Source organism: Lutra lutra, chromosome 1 (genome assembly GCF_902655055.1).
Source record: "Lutra lutra chromosome 1, mLutLut1.2, whole genome shotgun sequence".
NCBI lineage: Eukaryota > Metazoa > Chordata > Mammalia > Carnivora > Mustelidae > Lutra > Lutra lutra.
Window position 1 is genome coordinate 212,448,359 of NC_062278.1, and position 12,951 is coordinate 212,461,309.

The following is a 12,951-nucleotide window of genomic DNA, read 5'->3' on the forward strand; positions in this document are numbered from 1 at the left end:
ACACAGGAAACAACAGTGTTGCTTAGGATGTGGAGAAAGGATAACCCTCTTCCATTGTTGGTGGGAATGCAAACTGGGGCAGCCACTCTGGATAACAGTAGGATGGTTCCTAAAACAGTTAAAAATAGAACTACCCTATGACCCAGCAATTGCATTCTTAGGTATTTACCCAAAGGATCTATGGACTTTCCTATCTCAGTACCCTATGCTCTTTGTCTAGAAGATGTCGATGCTTAACATTTACTCCTCAAATGAAGGAAAGAATTTCTCATTAAACCTGTAATACCTTCCCTCTTAAGGAAAAAGGTTGAATGGACAGGAATTTCTAATCAGAGATGTCAGGTAAGTTCACTTAAATGGGATCAGATACCCAAATAAATGTATATTTACCAAAATAAATGTATATTTCTTTCTTGATTGCAAAATGTAAATGATACCATGTCACCCATTAATAATGCCCATTTGGTACAAATAAATTCTACAATGAGGTATAAATGCAAACTGTCAGAATGGCTAAAATTAACAAGACAAAAAACAACAGTTTTTGGCAAAGATGTGCAGAAAGGGAAACCCTCTTGCCCTGTTGGTGGGAATACAAACTGGTACAGCCATTCTGGAAAACAGTATGGAGGTTCCTCAAAAAGTTAAAAATAGAATGCCCTACAATCCCATAATCGCACTGCTAGGTATTTACCCAAAGAACACAAAAATATGAATTCAAAGGAATACACGCACTGTAATGTTTATAACAATCTTGTCTACAAATCCAAACTATGGAAACAGCCCAAGTGCCCGTCATCTTATTTGAGATTATATATATATATTAATGTATTAATATATATATTATTAATATATATTAATATAATATATTAATATATATATTAATTAATATATATATATATATATATAATGCCCTCTCCTAACTACTTTCAAAACTATAATACAGTTTTGTTCGCTAGAGTTACCATGATGGACATGACAGCTCCATGATTTATTCATTTTATAACTGGAAATTCATGCCTTTTGACACTTTTGACCATTTCATCCACTCCCCACCCACTTACTCAGGATACTACCAGTCTGCTCTGTATATCCACCACCTTGGTTTGGTTTTTGTCTTGTTTTTAAAATTCCACATATAAGGGGGATCATATGGTATATATCTTCCTCTGTTTGACTAGTTTCCCTGATGATAATGCCCTCAAGGTCCACCCATGCTGTCATGAATGGCAAGATTTCATTCTTTTCTATGGCTGAATAAAGTCCTATTATACATGTGTGTGTGTACACACACATACACACACACACACGTATATATAGCACAATTTCTTTTTTATTTCATTTTAATTCCAGTATAGTTAATACACAGTGTTATTTTTTTCCAGGCATACAATATAGTGATTCAACACTTCCATACATTACCAAGTGCAACACCATTTATCCATTCATCCACTGATGAACATCTATCTAGGTAGTTTTCATGTCTTGGTTACTGTAAATATGCTGCAAAATGAAGTGCGAGTGTGTATATATTTTTTAATTTGTGTTTTTATTTCCTTCAGAAAATGCTCAGAAGTGAAATTCATGGATCATATGGTAGTTCTATTTTTAATATTTCAAGGAACCTCCATACTGTTTTCTACAGTGACTACCCCAATTTACATCCCCACCAAGAGTGCACAGGGTTGTCTTTTCTCCACATCCTCAACAGCTCTTGTTTCTTGTTTTTGGATACTGACCATTCCAATAGGCATGAGGTAATATCTCATTGTGGTTGTGATTTCTGTTTCCCTGGTGATTAGTGATGTTGAGCACCTTTTTTAAAATCTTTTTTTAATTTTTTAATTTTTTAAATTTCTTTTCATTGTACCAGAATTCATTGTTTATGCACCACACCCATTGCTCCATGCAAAACGTGCTCTCCATAATACCAACCACCAGGCTCACCCAACCTCCCACCCCCCGCCCCTTCAAAGCCCTCAGATTGTTTTCCAGACTCCATAGTCTTTCATGGTTCATCTCCCCATCCAATTTCCCCCAACTCACTTCTCCTCTCCCTCTCACCACATCCTCCATGTTATTTCTTAGGCTCCACAAATAAGTGAAACCATATGATAATTGACTCTTTCTGCCTGACTTATTTCACTCAGCATAATTTCCTTCAGTCACAACCATGTTGATACAAAAGTTGGGTATACATCCTTTCTAATGGAGGCATAATACTCCATAGTGTGTATGGACCACATTTTCCTTATCCATTCATCTGTGGAAGGGCATCTTGGTTCTTTCCACAGTTTGGCGACCATGGCCATTGCTGCTATAAACATTGGGGTACAGATGACCCTTCTTTTCACTACATCTGTATCTTTGGGGTAAATACCCAGTAGTGCAATGGCAGGGTTATAGGGAAGCTCTATTTTTAATTTCTTAAGGAATCTCTACACTGTTTTCCAAAGTGGCTGCACCAACTTGCATTCCCACCAACAGCGCACGAGGGTTCCCCTTTCCCCACATCCTCTCCAACACATGTTGTTTACTGTCCTGTTAATTTTGGCCATTCAAACTGGTGTAAGGTGGTATCTCCACTTGGTTTGATTTGAATCTCCCTGAGGGCTAGTGAAGATGAACATTTTTTCATGTGTCTGATAGCCATTTGCATGTCTTCATTGGAGAAGTGTCTGTTCATATCTTCTGCCCATTTTTTGATATGATTATCTGTTTTGTGTGTGTTGAGTTTGAGAAGTTCCTTGTAGATCCTGGATATCAATCTTTTGTCTGTACTGTCATTTGCAAATATCTTCTCCCATTCCGTGGGTTGCCTCTTTGTTTTGTTGACTGTTTCCTTTGCTGTGCAGAAGCTTTTGATTTTGATGAAGTCCCAAAAGTTTATTTTGGCTTTTGTTTCCTTTGCCTTTGGAGACATATCTTGAAAGAAGTTGCTGTGGCTGATATCGAAGAGGTTACTGCCTATGGTTTCCTCTAGGATTCTGACGGATTCTGATTCTGCATCACGTTGAGGTCTTTTATCAATTTTGAGTTTATCTTTATGTATGGTGTAAGAGAATGGTTGAGTTTCGTTCTTCTACATATAGCTCTCCAATTTTCCCAGCACCATTTATTGAAGAGACTGTCTTTTTTCCACTGTATATTTTTTCCTGCTTTGTTGAAGATTATTTGACCATAGAGTTGAGGGTCCATATCTGGGCTCTCTACTCTGTTCCACTGGTCTATGTGTCTGTTTTTATGCCAGTACCATGCTGTCTTGGTGATCACAGCTTTGTAGTAAAGCTTGAAATCAGGCAACGGGATGCTGCCAGTTTTTATTTTCTTTTCACCATTTCCTTAGCAATTCAGGGTCTCTTCTGATTCTATAAAAATTTTAGGATTATTTGCTCCAGCTTCTTGAAAAATGACAGTGGAATTTTGATCAGAATGGCATTGAAAGGATAGATTGCTGTAGGCAATATAGACATTTTAACAATGTTTATTCTTCTGATTCATGAGCCTGGAATGGTCTTCCATCTTTTTGTGTCTTCTTGATTTCTTTCATGAGTGTTCTGTAGTTCCTTTAGTACACATTCTTTACCTCTTTGGTTAGGTTTATTCCCAGGTATCTTATGGTTCTTGGTGCTATAGTAAATGGAATCGATTCTCTAATTTCCCTTTCTGTATTTTCATTGTTAGTGTATAAGAAAGCAACTGATTTCTGTACATTGACTTTGTATCCTGCCACATTACAGAATTGGGGGTGGGGTCTTTGGGGTTTTCCATATAAAGTATCATGTCATCTGTAAAGAGAGAGAGTTTGACTACTTCATTGCCAATTTAAATACCTTTTATTTGTCTTTGTTGTCTGATTGCTGTTGCTAGGACTATGTTGAACAAGAGTGGTGAGAGTGGGCCTCCTTTTCGTGTTCCTGATCTCAAAGGGAAGGCTGTGAGATTTTCCCATTGAGAATGATATTTGCTGTGGGTTTTTCATCGATAGATTTTATGAAGTTGAGGAAATTTCCCTCTATCCCTATACTTTGAAGTGCTTTAATCAGGAACAGATGCTGGATTTTATCAAATGCTTTTTCTGCATCAATTGAGAGGGCCAATGAGATAGAAACTAGAATACAGTAGAATGTATCAAGGAAACTAGAAGCTGATTTTTTGAAAGAATCAATAAGATTGATGAACCAATGGACAAGCCAATCCAAAAAAAAAAAAAAAGGGAGAAGGCCCAAATTAATAAAATTATGAATGAAAAGGGAGAGATCACAACTAACACCAAGAAAATAGAAACAATCATCAGAAGTTATTATCAACAGTTATATGCCAATAAGTTAAGCAACCTAGATGGAATGGATGCATTCCTGAAAAACTATAAACTTCCAAAATTGAACCAGGAAGAAATTGACAACCTGAATAGACTGATATCTAGTAACGAGGTTGAAGTAGTAATCAAAAACCTCCCAAAAAACAAGAGCCCAGGACCTGACGGATTCCCTGGGGAATTCTATCAAACTTTCAAAGAAGAAATAATAGTTATTCTCCTGAAGCTGTTCCAAAAAACTGAAGCAGAAGGCAAACTTCCAGATTCATATTATGAAGCCAGCATTACCTTGATCCCCAAACCAGGCAAAGACCCCACCAAAAAGGAGAATTTCAGACCAAGATCCCTGATGAATATGGATGCTAAGATTCTCAACAAGATCCTAGCAAATAAGATCCAACAGCACATTAAAAAGATTGTCCACAATGACCTGGTGGGATTCATCCCTGGGTTTCAAGGATGGTTCAACATTTGCAAATCAATCAATGTGATAGAACAAATCAATACGAGAAGAGAGAAGAACCACATGGTCCCCCTTTTTAAAATCTTATTTTATTTAAATTAAATTAGTTAACATAAAGTATGTCAATATTTTCAGATATAGAGTTTAGCAATTCATTAGTTGCATATTCACCCAGTACTCATTACATCACATTCCCTCTGTAATGCCCACCATCCACTTTTGCATCCCCCCACCCACCTCCCCTCCAGCACTACCAACTTGTTTCCTATAGTTAAGAGTCTCTTACAGTTTGTCTGCCTCTCTGACTTCATCTTATTTATTTTTCCTTCCCTTCCTCTATGATACCGTGTTTTGTTCTTTTTTTTTTTAATTTTTTATTTATTTTCAGTGTAACAGTATTCATTGTTTTTGCACCACACCCAGTGCTCCATGCAATCCGTGCCCTCTCCAATACCCACCACCTGGTTCCCCCAACCTCCCACCCTCTGCCCCTTCAAAACCCTCAGATTGTTTTTCAGAGTCCATAGTCTCTCATGGTTCACCTCCCCTTCCAATTTCTCTCAACTCCCTTCTCCTCTCCATCTCCCCCTGTCCTCCATGTTATTTGTTATGCTCCACAAATAAGTGAAACCATATGATAATTGACTCTCTCTGCTTGACTTATTTCACTCAACATAATCTCTTCCAGTCCCGTCCATGTTGCTACAAAAGTTGGGGATTCATCCTTTCTGATGGAGGCATAATACTCCATAGTGTATATGGACCACATCTTCCTTATCCATTCATCTGTTGAAGGGCATCTTGGTTCTTTCCACAGTTTGGCGACCATGCCACACAGAAGGTTTTAGTTTGAGAGAGATCCTGTTTATTTTTGCTTTTGTTCTCTTGTTTTTTGGTGTCAATTCCTAAGAATCAGTGCCAAGACCAATATGTTTTCTTCTAGGAGGTTTCTAGCTTTGGGTCTTATATTCAAGTATTTAATCCTCTTTGAGTTCATTTTTACCTATGGTGTAAGATAGTGCTCCAGTTGAATTCTTTTGCACGTGGCTGTCCAGTTTACCAAACACCATTTATTGATGAGACTGTTCTTAATTTATTGTGTATCCTTGCCTCCTTTGTTGTGAACTATTTAAGCATATATCTGTGTGTTTATTTCTGGGCTCTCTATTTCTTCCCATTAATCTGTGTTTTTTTATGCCCATATAATGCTGTTTTGGGTACCACAGTTTTGTGATATAGTTTGAAATCAGGGAGTATGATGCCCTAATTTTGCTCTTCTTTCTCAAGATTGTTTTGGCTACTTGGGGTCTTTGTAATTTCATAAAAATTGTAGGAGTGGTGGTGCCTCAGTGGCTCAGTTGGTTAAGCATCTGTCTTCAGTCCAGGTCCTGATCCCAGGGTCCTGTGATTGAGCCCCATGTCAGGGTCCCTGCTCAGTGGGGAGCCTGCTTCCTCCTCTCTCTGCCTGCCTCTCTGCCTACCTGTGATCTCTCTCTGTCAAATAAATAAATAAAATCTTAAAAAAAACTGTAAGAGTGTTTGTTTCATTTCTGTAAAACATGCCATTGGTATTTTGACTGTAATTACACTGAATCCACAAATTGCTTTGGGTAGTATGGACATTTTAACAGTATTGTTCTTCCAATTGATAAACATGGAATATCTTTTCATTTCTTTGTGTCACCTCCAATTTATTTCATCAATGTCTTATAGTTTTCAGTGTACAGGTGTTTCACCTCCTTGTTTAAATTTATACTTAGGTTTCATTCTTTTAATTTTATTTTATTTTATTTTCAGCATAACAGTATTCCTTGTTTTTGCACCACACCCAGTGCTCCATGCAATCCATACCCTCTCCAATACCCACCACATGGTTCCCCCAACCTAGGTTTTATTCTTGTTGAGGCAGTTGTAAATGGGATTGTTTTCATAGTTCCTTTTTCTGAGAGTTTTGTATTAATGGACAGAATGGTGACCAATTTTTGTATATTGACTTTATATCCTGCAGAATTCATTGATTAGTTAAAAGAGATTTTTTTTCTTTTAAGCAATTGATAGAAATACAATGACATACAATAAAGTAAACAGATTTAAAATGCAAATTTTTCTGAAGTAATCATACAAAAACAGAGTATGTACATAAATGAGTCCATTTATATATAATTAAAGAAAGTGTACAAAAGCTTTAAAGATTTGTTAAATAATTGTAAAACATGTAATCAACCTGAATTTCTGTTCCCTTATCTCTAATGCAGGTGGATGTTAGGAAAAAATACAGTGTTTGGAAATATTTGATGAGTCCACAAAATCCTTCATGGGTAAAGAACACAGATATGTATGTGTGCATGTAAACATTACTTCATAAAAATACAGTCTTACACATGTATGTACAACACAGGCTCAATAATCCCATCTTTTGCATTGAAAAGAAATTTTAAAGAAATTTGGAGAAGTTAAAAATCAAAAAGTGAAATGTTTGAAAAAGCATGAAATTAAAAGAATATAGACTTTTAGACTCAAAAATTTAAAGAAGAATGGGCAAACTTAACTTAGTAATGAATTAATTTTTTAAATCTTAATCTACAAAGGTCTCAAAGTCAGCATCTATATTTAAAAAAATACAGAATTTATATTTAAATCTAAAGTCAAGGTGAACCTGGCTGGCTCAGTCAGTGGAGCAAGCAACTCCTTTTTTGTTGTTTTGTTTTATAATGTTATTTTTAAGTAATCTCCACTTCCAACAGGGATATTAAGAGTCATGCATTCCACCAACAGTCGAGCCAGCCAGCAGCCTGAGCCTGCAACTCTTGATATCGGGGTCATGAGTTTAAGCCACACATTGTAGAGATTTCTTTAAAAATAAATAAATATTTCTTCTTGTTACAGTCTTGGTAGTCCATAAGTTTCCAGAAAGGCATCCATTCCATGCAGGTCGCTTGACTTGTTGGCATATAATTGCTGGTAATAATTTCTAATAATTCTTTCTATTTCCTTGGTGGTAGTCATGATCTATCCCCTTTCATTCATGACTTTCTTAATTTGGGTCCTTTCTCTTTTCTTCTGGATAAGTCTGGCCAGAGGTTTAGCGATCTTATTAATTCTTTCAAAGAACGAGCTTCTAGTTTCATTGATGTGTTCTGGGTTCATTCTGTTTTTCTGGGTTCTATTTCATTGATTTCCACTCTAATCTTTATTATTTCTCTTCTCCTGCTTGGTTTTATTTGCTGTTCTTTCTCCAGCTCCTTTAGGTATAAGTTTAGCTTGTGCATCTTGGATTATTCTATTTTTTTGAAAGAGGCTTGGATGGCTATGTATTCTGCCTACCCCCCAGGACCATATTTGCAGTATCCCATAGGTTTTTGACTGATGAGTTTTCATTCTAATTACTTTCCATGAATTGATTAATTTCTTTAATTTCCTGTTTGACCCAATCCTTCTTTAGCAGGATCCTCTTTAACTTCCAAGTATTTGAATTCCTTCCGATTTTTTCTTGTGGTTGAGTTCCAGTTTCAAAGCATGTGGTCTGATAATATGCAGGGAATATCTCAGTTTTTTTTTTTTTTTATGGAACTGAGACCTGATTTGTGACCCAGTATGTGGTCTCTTCTAGAGAAAGTACTTTGTGCATTAGAGAAGAATGAGTATTCTATTGTTTTAAGGTGGAATGTTCTGTATATATCTATGAAGTCCATCAGATCCAGTGTGTCATTGGAATTGTGTCACTAACACAATTTTGGTGTCAATGGCACCAATTGTGTCATTGAAAGCTCTTGTTTCTTTGTTGATCTTCTCCTTACAAAAGATAAATCTGCTTACCATGATCTGTCCATTGCTGAGAGTGGATTGTTAAGGTCTCCTACTATTATCATCCATATGAGTCTTGATTTTTAATAATAGTTGGCATATGTAGTTGGCTGCTCCCATGTTGGGGGCAGAGATATTTACAATTGTTAGATTGTCTTGTGGATAGACCCTTTACATAGGACCCAATGTCTCTCTACATCTCTTACTACAGTTTTGGCTTAAAATCTAATTTGTCTGATATAACTATTACTACCCCATCTTTATTTTGAGGTCTTTTGCCATGACAAATTGTTCTCCATCCCCTCACTTTCAATCTGGAGGTGTCTTTAGGTCCAAAATGAGTCTCTTGTAGATAGCATATAGATGGGTCCTTTCTTTGTATCCAATCTGAAACTCTTCGCCATTTCAAGGGAGCATTTAGGCTATTCATGTTGAGAGTGATGATTGAAAGATATGCATTTAGTGCATTAAATATTGCCTGTAAAGTCCCTATCTCTATAGATTATCTCTATAAATTTCTGGTCTATATTATCTTGGGGTCTTTTTTCTTTTATAGAATCTCCTTAATATTTCTTTCATGAATGGCTTCATGTTCACATATTTCCTCAGTTTCTGCCTGTCCTGGAAGCTCTATTTCTTTCATCCATTCTGAGTGACAGCCTTGCTGGATAAAGCATGCTTGGCTGCATGTTATTCTCATTTAGTACTCTGAATATGTCTTGCCAGCACCTTCTGGCTTTCCAGGTCTCTGTGGACAGGTCTGATGTTATTCTGGTGTGCCTCCCTTCATACATAAGAAAGCTCTTGGTGCTGGGTGCTTTCAGGATAGTTTCCTTGGCTCTATGATTAGCAAGACTTACTATTATGTGCTGGGTATTGGTCCCTATTAAAAGGGGTCATCTCTGCCTTTTGGATATATAGAGAAGAAGGAAACTTGGACATTCGCATATGCCACACACAAAGATAAAATGGATGAAAGACCTCAATATTAACCAGGAATCTATCAAAATCCTAGAAGAGAACATAGGTTCTAATCTATTCTGCATTGGCTATAGCAAACTCTTTAAACACTTGTATCCAAAGACAAGGGAAACAAAAGCAAAAATGAACTTTGGGGACTTTGTTATGGCAAAAATCTTCTTCATGACAAAGGAAACAGTCTACAAAACTAAGAGGCAACCCATGGAATGGAAAAGATATTTGGGATATCTTTGGGAAGACAAAGCTATTCAGGATCTATAAAGAATATCTTAAACTCGGCACTTAAAAACAAACAAACAAACAAACAAACAAACAAAAAAACCAAATAATCCATTCAAAAAATGAACTGAAGACATGAACAGACACTTCTACAAAGGGGACATACCAATGACTAAAAGACACATGAAAAACTTTCAACAAGACTAGCCATCAGGGAAATACAAAACAAAACCACCAGGCAAGACCACATTACACCAGTTAGAATGGAAAAAATTAACAAAACAGGGAACAATTCATGTTGGCAGGGATTTGGAGAAAGGAGAACCCTCTTACTATGTTGGTGGGAATGCAAGCTGGTACAGCTACTCTGGAAAACAGTACAGAAGTTCCTCAAGATGTTAAAAATAAAGCTACCCTACAACCCAGCAATTGCACTACAAGGTATTTAACCCAAAGATATAGATGTAATGAAAATAAGGGACACATGCACCCCAATGTTCATAGAAGCTATATCCACAAGAAACAAGCTGTGGAAGGAGTCCAGATGCCCTTCAACAGATGAATGGATAAAGAAAATGTGTACATATGTACAATGGAATATTCCCACCCACCAGAAAGGATGAATACTTACCATTGTGTCGACATGGATGAAACTAGAGGAGATTATGCTAAGTGAAATAAGTCAAGCAGAGAAAGACAATTATTGTATGGTTTCACTCATACGTGGAACATAAGGAATATTGTGGAGGACCATAAGGGAAGGGAGGGAAAACTGAAGGGGGAGAAATCAGAGAGGGACATGAACCATGAGAGACTATGGACTCCAAGAAATAAGCTGAGGGCTTCAGATGGGACTGAGGTTGGGGGACTGGGTAGCCAGGTGATGGGTATTAAGGAGGGCATGTGTTGCGATGAGCACTGGTTGTTAGAGGCAACTAATGAATTGTTGAACACTACATCAAAAGCCAATGATGTACTATACAGTGGCTAACTGAACATAATAAAAATACAAACCATGAGAGACTATCGACTCTGAGAAACAAACTGAGGGTTTTGGAGAGGAGTGGGGTAGGGATTTGGATGAGCCTGGTAGTGGGTATTATGGAGGGCACGTATTTCATGGGACACTGGGTGTGGTACATAAACAATGAATTTTGGAACACTGAAAAAAAATAAAATTCAAAAAATATAAATAAGCAAACAAACAAACAAATTAATTAATTAATTAGCAAGCTTCTTGTTTAGTTGATCTGTTCTATTGGGTTTTTGTTGTTGTTGTTGTTCCTATGTCATTGATTTCTACTCTAATCTTTATTATTTCTGTTCTTCTACTGGACTTAGACGTTTTTCCCTATTCTTTTTCCAGTTCTTCTAGGTCTCAGTTTAGATTGTGTCATGGATTGGAAGACCAAATAGCATTAAAAATTCTATGCTGTTCATGTCTCCTGTCCACTTTTTGACATAATTATCTAGTTTTTGGCTCTTGACTTCTCCAACGAAGACATACAGATGGCTAGCACACACATGAAAAAGTCCTCATCATTATTAGCCATCAGAGAAACTCAAATCAAAACCACATTGAGATACCACCTTATACCAGTTAGAATGGCAGAGACTAACAAGTCAGGAAACAGCAAATGTTGGAGAGGATGTAGGGAAAGGGGAACCCTGTCATGCTGTTGGTGGGAATGCATGTTGGTTCAGCCACTTTGGAAAACAGCGTGGAGATTCTTTAAGAAATTAAAAATAGAGGTACTCTATGACCAAGGAATTGCACTACTGGTTATTTAGCCCAAGGATACAGATGTAGTGAACAGAAGGGCCATCTTTACCCCAATGTTAATAGCAGCAATGGCCACAATCCCAAACTGTGGAAAGAACCAAGATGCCCTTCAACAGACGAATGGATAAAGAAGATGTGGTTCATATATACAATGGTATATTATGCCTCCATCAGAAAGGATGAATACCCAACTTTTATATCAATAGGGATGGGACTAAAGATTATGCTAAGTGAAATAAGTCAAGCAGAGCAAGTTAATTATCATATGGTTTCATTTACTTGTGGAACATAAGGAATAACATGGAGGACATTAGGAGAAGGAAAGGAAAAGTGAAGTGGGGGAAATCAGAGGAGGAGATGAACCATGAGTCACTGTGGACTCTGAGAAACAAACTGAGGGTTTTGGAGGGGAGGTGGTGGGGGGTTGGGTGAGCCTGGTGGTGTGTATTAAGGAGGGCATGTATTACCTAGAGCACTGGGTATTGTACATAAACAATAAATCTTGGAACACTGCATCAAAAACTAGTGATGTATTTTATGATGACTAACATAACACAATAAAAAAGTGTACGCTACGCATAGCAATCTACATATTCAATGCAATCTTTATTAGAGAGAAAGAATGAAAGAAAGAAAGAAAGAAAGAAAGAAAGAAAGAAAGAAAGAAAGAACTAACTCACATTTATATTTTAGAAATGGAGAATTCACTTTTCACATTCCATTTCAATAATGGAATAGAAGCTCCAGATTGACTTTAATATTTTTATTACATATAATATTGTATTTCAGCAAACAATGCCCTAACCTAAGAGAAATTAATTGATTGAGAGACTAAAATTCACCTTCCCCAAAACAATTTTTTCCTAATGATTTTATCTATTTATTTGACAGAGACAGAGATCACAAGTAGGCAGAGAGACAGGCAGAGTGGGGGAAGAAGGCTCTCCACTGAGCAGAGAGCCTGATGCAGGGCTCAATCCCAGGACCCTGGGATCATGACCTGATCTTAAGGCAGAGGCTTTAACCCACTGAGCCACCCGGGTGCCCCCAAAACAATTTTATTGGATAAATGTCTATATTACATTCCTATCTGCTGTAACAAATCACCACAATAGAGGCCTCAAAGAAACAAATTTATGCTCTTACAGTCTTGGAGGTCAGAAGCCTAAGCTAAGACTCAGTGGGCTAAAATCAACATGACTTCAGGACCTGGTTCCTGAAAATGCTCTAGGAAAAGATTCTTTTCTTTCCTACTCCAGTTTCTAGTGACAACAGGTGTTCTTTGGCTCATTGCCTTTTCTCTATCTTCAAATGAATCAATGAGGCATCTTCACATCTCTTTCTGATCCAACTATTCTGCTTTCCTGTCCCACATTCAGAGGA